Below are 11,938 nucleotides of genomic sequence, written 5' to 3'. Positions count from 1 at the left end.
ATAACTACGCTTAATCTATGCATAACTACGCATAAGCATGTGCTTTGGTCAGCGAAGCGCAAGGCGGTGGCAGAACACACAATTAACGCCTAGCGCTTTTTTGAACTATGACAGCGATGGAATCTTAAATTAGAACAGTTGTTCTTCAGGTTTAGGCACTTGTTCTACATGAACAGAGTACAGTAAGACGCAAGAATAATGTACTTAAAAATAGAAAATGAGCTCATAGACCTTACCACATTCTTGGTTTGGGACCAGTACAGAACAAGGCGTTCCCAGTCATTGTACAATAAATGTGTCTCAGGAGAACGTAAGGGAATTTGATGAGTTTCTTTGTCGGTGAAGTACGTTTTCCTTAGGTAATTCCAATACTGCCACCAAGCATTCTTGAAGATAGCAGAGGTATTAGCACAGGTTACCTCATCCTGAGTTTCCAAATCGGTCCTTCTCTATTGAGAAAAATGGGAAAATTTTATGTATTATAACCATCATGGAGGCAGGATGTATGGGACAAAGCAAAGTAATTGCCATGAATAACATTACTTACACATAACTCCTGGACAAACACCTGCAACTGGCATTTTCCTTCATTTTCAGTATAATATTTCCAAGATGGGAAGATACGCACATACAATTTAACAACATCAAATGCGATAGATGCTAAACTAGGACTAGCTGGTTGTGCTTCCTCCACAGGAATATGCATACTAACTGGTGGAGTTGGGGTTTGCTGTGGTAGTACTAGCCCTTTGGGCATTGGAGCTGCCTTACTAACTGCTCTTGTTTGGGAGCTCTATGGTGTAGATGGTGCTATGTCAACAGGAACTGGGTTACTATCTGCTGGGGTTGAGGTTAGATTTGGTGAAGATGGTTCTCTGTCCATCGTAGTAGGGGTACAATCTGCGAGAGTTTGGGTTATGTGTGGTAGGGCTGGTTCTCGTGCATGTACAACAAGGGTGCTACCTCCACCAAGAGGAAGCACTGTTTTATTTGAAGACCGTGTTTTTAGTCCGCTAGATACTGGCATCACCCACTCCAATTCAAATGGCTGATAAACATGAAGCATAGTTGAATGTACAGACATTGTATGAGAGACAGATGCAATAGATAGTGTGGAAAAAAGAGGGCATGAATTATTGACATGTATATTGTTTAACTAGAACGGATAGCATGACATAATTTCACATATATGATGTCTATCTAAACTGGATACAATAGCGTAACATAATTCAAAGATATGATTAATAACTAAACATGATCGCATGACATAATTCACCGACATGTTATTTAAGTAATTAGGATCGCATCATTTAATTCACATATGTGATTTATATGCTAAACAGAGGGCATTCTATATGATGTCTGAACTAAGAACATGGTGTTGAATATTGTGTATATGATGCCTAAACTATGCAATGCAAGACACCATATGCATGATAGGTGCAGTATAACCATGCCAAGTTAGAGCATACACCTCGGTGGGGGAATAGGACTGGTCATCTGTCTCTGAATCCATCTCTGAGGAGCTATCAGGACCCAACAAGAGATCTGCTTCGACAGGTAGCACTGTCTGCTCTGAAGGCCTTGTTTTCACTCCAGATTTTTCCATCTCTCACCCAAATGGCTGATTCACAGGAAGCATAATTTAATGTACAAACATTGTCGAAAAATGGAAATGTAATGAAGAAAAGGATGGGCAAGATATCATTCAAATATATGATGCCTAGTTAATCAGGATGGCATTGCACATTTCACATATATTATTGCTGGCTAAAAGACATGAGACTGCATAATTCCCATATATGATATAGAAACTAAACAGGTGGCATTACAGAACATGTCTAAACTAAGCAGATGCCATATATGATGTCAAAAGTAGGCACTGCAAGGCAACATATGCATGATATGACTAACATCATCACGCCAAGGTAGAGCAAACACCTTGGGGGTAAATAGGAGTGGTCAGCGGCGTTCGAATCCGCCTCAGAACAGATATCTTCCTCTGGATTACAATCTGGAGAGGGGTGGGGATGGTTTTCCATTGAACCCACCATGGAGTGATGTCTGCATGACATTGTATTGCCATGCAAACCTCTTCTCTTTTTCTGTACATGTTCAACATGACTGTGTACAACATCTAACATGCATACGAAAAAAATATGGTGAGATTATGTAAGGAGAGCATGCATAAATTTAGAGTGATGGTAACATCCAGTAGATGGATCTAAAAATAATGATAGCATGCTGATGATTGCTTTAATTTAATAAAAAGACAGATGATGATTGCTTTACTATTTGTTTCCCACCCAAGATGAACAACATAGGCATACCTTAGGTGAACCAGATATTAGACAGAGATACTATTCATTGCTTCCTCCATATGTGCCCCACAACTAATTTAGAACTCAAGTTTGAACATTAATTTGGACCTGACTTGGAGTCCAAGAGGTGAACAGGACGATAAGGTAGCAGGTAATTTTAAGCAGTGCATAACATAAGCAGAAACAAAAGAATGTGACCTCTCTTGTGGACCCATGTACTCCTTAGGTTCATCTGCTGAGTCGATGATGGTGATGCCGTTGCGGTGGATGCCGGTGGCAGGGAAGGAGGTATGAGGCGGCGAAAGACGGTCAGGAGTCGTGATGTCTTTTTTGGTGGATGCTTCTGTCGATGGAGCAGCTCAGGTGAGGTGGACGATGTCGCTGCAGGAGCAGGACAAACCACACAAAGTTCCCTTCGACACCTACCTGTAACTGAACTAATTCTGTAAGGGCTCATTTGGCTTGCATGATCCTAAAAACGCAGGGATAGGAAAAACATCAGAATAGGATAGGAATGCACATGGTAAACAGAGCATTTGTAAACACAGGGTTTCTGTCAACTTGGGTGTTTGGTTTACAGGAATTGGAAGAGCAGAGGAATGTAAAGAAACATGGCCAAAATAAAGTGAAACCATATGAAAGCGTGTACAGTTAGAATGTTATTCTGCCACTAATGCACTTGGTCTTGTTTTCATGCATAGGATTTTGAAAAGTAGGTCCAGGTGGATGTTTTGCTTCATTCCTTTCAACAAAATGCATGAGTAATTGAATAGTAGAGTGCCATTGGAAAATTCCCTATTGCTATCTTTTTCCGTTGAACCAAAATAGCCCTAATGGCTCGACATGAATGTATAGTAATAACTGATGCAACAAGTGTACAACCTCTTTGTCATAGCCGTGTCGACCTCAGCATCATTGGGTTGGTCGTTGAAGCAGTTGTGGCAGAGGTGGCTGTCGAAGGTGTGGAGGAAGATCTGAGGAATTTGTAGACGGCGTCCAGGGCACTGCTCTGTTGTGATGAATCGTTCTGTCGTTGGAGCAGCTCCGGTGAGCCGTAAGATGTCAAGGCTGAAGCAGCACAAGACAGACATTGTCAATCTCAAGTGGGATTCTAATAGCATCTCCAACATATGATGTAAAATAAATGTAAAATTTACATCACGAAAAACCACCTGACTACAATAGATGAGGTAAAAATTGTTGACTCTGAACATAATTGTCGACACTGAAATTTACTATGGAATCTAAATGTTACTATCGAAACTGAATGCAATGGTAGCAGAGAGGCACTTGACATGTAGTTTAGGGAGGGCCTGCAGTTCATCTTCAACTTACACCCCCCTAAGCCGCCAGCCACCACTAGCCGAACCGCCGGCCCAGCGCCTCCTCGCTGCCCTGAAACAACTCCCCACCGCCAGTCCGCCGCCGCCCCGGCCTGCCCTCTAGGCCCCCTGCCACCCACCCTGAACCCTAAGATAGATAGTGGGGTACCTCTCTGGCGAGCCCCCGTCCCCACTGTGGGTGGTTCTTCCTTAACTCTGGCGAGCCCCCCCCCCCACCCCACCCCCTGAAAATCTACTGACCCAAAAGTCGATTCAGTCGATTGAAGTGTAGCTAAATCAGAGCAGAGCAGCGGCTCGAGCAAGGGGGAGAGTAGTAGCAGCAGAGCGAGCGAGCAAGCGAGAGCCGGAGCAGCAGCAGTTGGGCGAGCGAGCGATCGAGCGAGAGCCGGAACAGCAGCAACAGATCCAGCTGGTATGGACGATGTCGTAGAAGGGGCCTCGCAATTGGGGAGAGCCATTGTGGAGATGTCGCCTGCGGCGCCGGCTTCAAGGTAGCCACTCCATGGGGGTGCAGGATGGAGCACCGTCGGCGCCGGGAGGTCAAGTTAAGGTTAAGGTGCGATGCGATGAGTGTACAACCTCTTTGGTGGCGCCGAGTAGGCCCCGGCTTCTTCTGAGGAGTCGGTGACGATGTTGCGGTCCTGATGGAGCAGGTTAAGGTGGTGCTGTGGGGATGGAGCAGCCGCGATAGACGAGGCGATTGTAGGAGCAACTCCTTGGAGGTGGAGGACTGGGCGGCTGAGCCAGGTGTGCCTAACACAAACACAAGCTTCCCCTCTTCTCTTGTCACCGTACATGCCTCACTCCCACCACTCTTTTCATCGATCTCATACTCGCACACTCCTTCCCCCTTGATATAGTATGCCTCTCGCACCACCTCCTAGATGCATCCCTCTCTCTCTCTTTATCCTTCTCCCCGTGCCTCATTTTCTTCTAACACACACATGCATGTATACCGATCGATCTCCCAACATATACCTAGGTCGACTTTAACTACCCCCCATCGATCGACGTACCTCACAAGTTATGTCTCTCCTTTCTCTAACAAAGGACGATTGATCTTCCTGTGTATTTACGTCTGCTTACCACAACCGTATCGTCCCCCCTCATCATTCGTGCATTCCTCATGACCCGTCTCTCACACGCACAAGCATAGACGTGCCCTCCGTTTGTCTAGCAAGCCTATCCCATCATTTGATAGAAGCAACTCCACTACCACCCATCCAACACTCTAGCTCTGTCTCTCTCAAAACCTTATTCCTCTCCTACACATATGCATGGATGCCGATCGATCTCCCTTAATACCTGAGGTAGATCGATCTCCGTTAATATAGGAGGTAGGCCTCTCTCCTCCTCCACACATATACCAGCCATTGTACTTCCATAGTTAATTAGGCCTCCCTTCTCCCCCCCACCACGCACCGATCGTCGAGCGTTGTAGGTAGGTATCCATGCCACAGAGAGAAACTGCACATGTCCCCTCTCACATTCCAGTAGGCCAGCCACTCTATATCTTTGACGTGGGCACACACAAATTCGATGCCACTCTTTATCGATCGTGCATGCACACACACACACACATCATCCCTCTCTTTGATTCTATGGACACCTCAAGCCGATGATACCTCCACTCTCTTCTCGTGGATCGCCCCTCTATATATATGATATCATGGACTCTATTTCACACACATTGCATATGTTACATTTTTTTATTGACCCCCCCCCAAAAACTCTCACGAACCCCCACACTATATCTCTCTATGTTTGTATCTCTCTCACACAACCCCACGTAGGTGGTGTGCATATACAAGAAGAGGATAGGTGCACCGTGCACGTACTCATGCTTCATGCCCAGCCACACCTGCACGGGTACATGGTGGAGCTCATTTCTGTATGAAATGGCAGCCCACGTGCTAATTTGAGTGCGTGTAGCGGTTGTTTACCTATGGTGGTCATGTACCACGCGTGCACGAAACAAAGTTCGACTTGATGCATTGGCGCGTTATTTTTAAATAAAGTTATACTGCTCAATGGCATGTACACAGAATATAAAATGATTTTTATGGAGAAAAGGGTAGTCCGCTCCACTATATACAATGGAGCCTGCCTGCCTGGTTTGTCTCTCTTCAGAGTATCTCACACAAGGCTGTGGTGGCATCTCTCTCTCTCTCTCACTGTTGGTCACTGATCCGGCTGCATCCCGTCCGCCGGCGAAAAGGAAGGATGTGCATCGTTTCTCCCTTTGACGGCGCCGAGGCAGCACGTCCCGATCTGCAGTACACGTCGTTCTCTCTGACCAAGCTCCGGCGCGGTAGGGCCTACGCCACCTGCTCGCTGCCACAGTATGGGCAGATTCCAGCCGCCGCCACTCACCTAGTTACATCCCGACGACCTCCAGGTATCCCCTCCGGCCTTGCTCCACTACCCGTTTTCCCATGTCGCTGCATGTGGATCGTCCATAGTTCTTTGGCCAAAACGTATCTCGTCCGGCGTACTTTCCATATTGCAATCTCGTCCTCACACTATTTTAGACAAAGACAACTGTGTTGTTATCTTCCTTTAGGACATGGAATATGCTTCTTTTTTGTCATCGCATGTGTCATCAACTGTTATTGGCCAGTAATTGTTTCCTTTCTACCTCTTTTTTTGCAAATAGGGCTATCCATTTCACCTCGTTGCTATTGCAACCTTTTGGTGAACTGCACAAATCACTTTTTTCTTAAGTGTTTTGTGCAGTTGTACTAAAATGTCACACGGGCAACGTCTCTACATTTCAGTGCGACTACACAAAAGGGAGATTGGTTTTGCTCTATCCTCCTCATCCAACTCTGAGTCTAATCTTCTCCAACTAGTTAGTCTTAAGAGAGACTACAAAGGTGACTGGCTTCTATTTCTGTGTTTATTGTTTCATCAGCAGTCCTCTATTATCGTAATCACACATAATAACTTTGGAACAGGGACGCTCAGCTCTATTTTAGTGGAACTGCACAAAATGTTCAGAATGTTGCATGCTCCAAACAGCTACTTTTTCCCAACATGCCTTGTTGATTTAGACATAGCTGGGGGACGTTGCTGCCAATGAAAGCGTGGATCAATTTTAATTTAGCACCATCTCACAACTTTGTCTTCAGTTGTGATGTAAATATTAGCTCTGATCTGCTAATAATTGAGATGCATTAGCAAGGAAGTTAGTTTTTTATTGTTTTCGAAAGAGCATCGATGTCAAGACACACGAAACAAAATCTAAAATCTCACACCATTGTAAAATTTCATGTCGCTGGAAAATTATTTGTATAGTACGTCAATTATGTAAACAAATATTGGAAGTTTGATAGCATTGCCAGAAGCCTCTTCAGCATCCGGGTCCATGTGCCATGCACAAAATTATACTCCTTCGTTCCTAAATATTTGTCTTTTTACAAATTTTAAATGGGCATATTTTAGAGTGTAGATTCACTCATTTTGCTTCGTATGTGTACTCCCTCCATTCCTAAATATTTGTCTTTCTAGAGATTTCAACAAGTGACTACATACAGAGCAAAATGAGTGAATCTACACTGTAAAATATGTGTATATACATCCGTATGTAGTAGTCCATTTGAATATCTAAAAACACAAATATTTGAGTAGTCACTCATTGAAATCTCTAGAAAGACAAATACTCCGGAGTATATTTAAGAACCGAGGGGATAGTGCACAACCGCATGGGAGACTCAGCCCGGACGTTGCGCCGCATTAATAGTGACTAATGAGCAGTCAAATCATAAGCCTCACCTTTCCCACTGTAAGTTGCTCGGAAGAAGCAACCATCAATACACTCTTCTTTGAATCTGCTCATACTACTCCATTTGTCACTGTTTATAGAGCGTGCTTCAGAAAAAGAAAAATCTCTTGAACCAAGGCGACTAGCGATCGGCCTGAAAAATAGCATTGGTAGTTATAGCACGAGGTCTATTACTAGAGGAAATAATGCGTATACACATGCATGCAGTGCTTCCACCCCGGGTACACACGTGCATGCACTTACTCCACTCTATAGTACATCAAGAGAAAATTGTGGACTTGATTGCGGTTACCATGCTGTAATTAATTCAGCATTAAACCAAACGCGTCTAAAGTCTCTCTGGTGGTGGAAATGCATTGAGAGAAATGCATCATAATGAAGAGCGCCCTGTAAACTATGACGGAGGGAGGAGTAGTATGAAGGTGCAAAACCAAGTACACATATGGCCAGTCAGTCAACGCACCTCCTCTTGGCATATCACTGACATGTGGGACTGGAGTGTGAGTGAACCGATCTCAATTGATGGCGAAATGGCCAACCCGCCGTTCCTTGAGAGAGACGAGGAGCGAGAACACATAGACGGGCTCGCGCGGAGGCCAAGATATATTCGAGCATGGTTGATCGATATCATCAATACATGTTGGGCTGCCGTTTTCCGCCCTTCTCCGGAATAAATGTGTACTTTATCAGAGACTAAAAAAAATAAGAGTATAGACGCTCCACCATGTGGTTCTAGTAGTAGTACTACACGTACTACTAAACCTTGTGCTTGGCTCTTCGCCTCTTCGTGAAGTCGAACAAAGAGGGTACTCCGCATGTTTGGTACTACAGTGTATGCCTCTGGCGATCTGACACCGAATGAACTGATGCATGTCCACCGCCTAGGCGAGGGTAGATTGCATTAGTCAAAATGCATATGCGATCTTCACCTTGTCCTACAAGCTTCTCCTTGTTCTGTGAGTTAACAAGACACACCAAAAAGTAGTGCTAGTTCATACTCCCTCCTTTTTGGTTAATATGGATTAATATTTTTTGTGGGTAAATGAGAGAGCTTTATTTATATATAAGCATTCTTAGGACGATCAGCCAAGACACTAGTCACTAGGAAGCGAGGTACCCCGCAAAAAAATAAGTAGGAAGCAAGGTGTTTCATCAAGCCAGCTCTCGGCCACATTCAAAGTGCAGCAAGCACGGTTCGCACAAAGATGTGCTGCAAGGTTTGCTGACCTGTTTACATGCTAAATAACAAAAAAAGAGGAAATATTACCGAGCACTCCTATTTGTAACAGGATATGAGCCAAAATTAAGCGAGAATTGTGGCGAGTGTTCCATGCAATCAACTTCCATTATCACATGCGATAACCCTCGAAAAGAACCAAATGTGTTGAAGATTGCTTTATCACATTTTAAAAATATAATAAGAGTGCAAACGCTCCTCCATCCGGTACCTAGTACTAGTATAGTACATACCTCTATAGACTATAGTAGTAGTACTAGTACTAGTAAACTTTGTGCTTGGTTATTCTCCTCTTCGGGAAGTCGAACAATAATAGTACTAGTATAGTGTATGCTTCTGGCAATCTGACACCAAATTAGCTATTGCACGCCCACCGCCTGAGCGAGGGAGAGCTTGCATTAGTCAAAAGTTTCTCCTTGTCCTGCGAGCCACCGTGCACAAGCTTCTCCCATGCTCCAAGCTTCTCCTCGTTCGGCAAGTTGACGGGACACAGCAAAGTAATGCTAGTCCATACTGCCTCCTCTCCGGTTAATATGGCTTAATTTCAAACGAGATAAATACACTGTCTGTCACTATACATTTGTAAAAATATGGTCAGTGGACTTCATAATATGCTCATTGCGCTCAATATATACGTTTTCTGGTGTTTATACGGTCACTAGCTCACCCTGGCTGAGTATGTGTGTGCATGCACGTGTAGGTTGAGCACTTAAGCGTGACCGTGTGTGTTCCGTCGTGTGCTCGGACATGCATGCATTAGGGCGTCGCGCACGTTTTTGCGTCCATGTGTATGTGTGACTTTTGCATACACGCAGGGGCAGTACGTGTAGGTGCCACTAAAGAGAAGTCAAATCACATAGTAAGTTAGTCGGAAGAAGCAACCATCATTTCACTCTTCAATGACACGTACGCAATATAAAATGGTTGATATGGAGAGAGAAACAAAACCACTATATATACACTAGCAGGAGCCTAAGCTACAAGCCTGCTTGCTTGGGTTGCTCTCTTCACAAGCATAAAACGACGGTGGCCACACCGCTGGTCACATATCCGGCCTGATCCCGTGGCTGGGGGAGGGAACAATGTTCTGTGTAGATGCGGTCGACATCGGCAAGGGAGAAAACCCAAAGTTGGTGCGTCCCAATCGGGGGTCACCGTGGTATGGGCCGATGCCGTGTCCCAACCACCCTTCTAGCTACAGCCCGAAGTCCTAGGTAGTCCATCTTCCTTCTGGAGCCTGCTTGCTCCACTACTGCAGCTCCCCACGTAGCTCCATCTCCATGTCGATCTTTCTCTACTTCTACCAGTTTCTACTTGTGATGAGTTTATGTCTCATGAACTAGTGCCAGTACTATTATTGTAATCACACTTCTTCAATATCTTTGCCATCAGGGATGCCCACCTCAATTTTAGTGGAACTGCACAAAACCATCATATGATCCGAGGGTGCCAACCGTCTTTCCTTCAACAGGTTCTACCTGGCCAGGAAATCAAATCCTGTTTAGGGTTTAGGGTTTAAGTCGTAGTGACCCCATCAGTAGCTTTTCTTTCGTACACGCTCTCACAACTTTTGTCTTTAGTTGTGAAGTAAATATTAGCTATGATATGTGAATCATTGAGATGCATAAGCATGCGTGTTAGTTTCCCTTTGTATTTGATGGAATGTTCTAATGGGGCAACCTTGGAGTAGGAATGAAAATGTAGTCGAAAGTTTCTGTTTTTCCGGAGAAAAAATGGAAATGGAGAGAAACCAACATTTCTTTTCGTTGGATTGCTCCATCGAGCAAAACCAATGTTTAAATCACGTCTGTCGCGTTCTTGTCTCACCCTCCTCCATGGCTCGACCCCAGACGGTCGCTCGGCATGCCACTCACTGCAAACCGAGTATACGGGAACTTTCCTGCCTGCTTGTCGATGGATAGCGCCATGGAGTACTAGCACTACTAGAAGAGATTGATGAGTTGGGGGAGGACAGCTAGCTGTAGCACGGACTCCCAAGAACTTTTTACATGCATGTTGTGGCCGGCTATCGCAACCTTTGAACGCGGAGCAGTCGCGTGCACCAGGAAGCGGCATGGGCGACACTCTCTTGGACGGCACGCTGCTTCAATGCTGGCACGAGTGAGAGACTGCATCCGCTCTGGCTAGGCATGAATGCGGCACTGACCGTTTCAGGCGGGAAGCACGCACGGGTGATGAAGAGGGTTCGGGTCGGTCAGGAGCGGCCGTGGCAGCGGTCCGGACACCCGCAAACAAGAGATGTTGTACGTTAATATTGCTGCGTATATAATTAACAACGTAAATAATGTGCCAGTTGGACAAATATGATTGGAGATGGAGATGGAAATGGAATTTTACGTAAATACAGATATGCATGTCTGTGTCTATGTGCGTGTGCGTGATGACTCTCCTGACCTGGAAGCAGGTGCATGTTTTTGATCGAGTTTTCTTTCTTGGTACGTAAAAAAATTGTCCGCCAGTTTTCATTTCTTTTTTCCGGGAACGTGTGTATTCTATTTAAAACCACTGCTATGGAGAGATTTTTTTACTCCATTATAGCCTCTTGTTTGATAGAGTTTCTCGCGTCTCACTCTCTCACCCTCTCCATGTCAAAACAAGATGACAGTGTCCAGTCTATCTCTCTCCTCACCGGTGGTCACAGATCCGGCCGAATCCCGTCCGCTACGGGAGGTGAGGAGGTGCAGCGTTGAAGTTGTCGCCGTCGGTGATGGAGGAAGCCGATGCGCACCGTCCTCTCAGAGCCGGTGCTGGCGCGGATGAAGGTCCTCCGCGCCCTTGTTCACTGCCGTCATGTGGGAAGATCCCGCCCGCCCGCCTAAGAGATATCTCGCCCACCTGAGGTATAACTACTTGTACTGGTCCAGCTCCCGAGGTTGCTGCATGCGGGTTTTCTTCTATGCGACTACTCCCCAGGTCCCCATGTATAGTAGCTAGGGTTCGTCGGCTGGTCCAACATCACCTACTATTATAGATGAAACACCACTCAAAAAGTTGTCCTGATTTATGCCTCGGTGGAGGTATACATGTTTCGACAAAAAGTACATGGTGGTTGTGCGGTCATTGTCCATATGCTCATATTGCTGCCGCTAATCTAATACTATCACTGGTTAAATGAAGAAATGCTTTTTTTCTCGGGTATCCTGGTTTAGTTCCCGTCAAGATAATCATGATGCTTCTGTTTGTTGGTGTTTTCATTAATTCTTATTGACAATTGAGATGTCATTTTTAATCT

The sequence above is a fragment of the Triticum dicoccoides genome, chromosome 2B, assembly GCF_002162155.2.
Source record: "Triticum dicoccoides isolate Atlit2015 ecotype Zavitan chromosome 2B, WEW_v2.0, whole genome shotgun sequence".
Classification (NCBI taxonomy): domain Eukaryota; kingdom Viridiplantae; phylum Streptophyta; class Magnoliopsida; order Poales; family Poaceae; genus Triticum; species Triticum dicoccoides.
Note: the sequence above shows the minus strand (reverse complement) of the source record.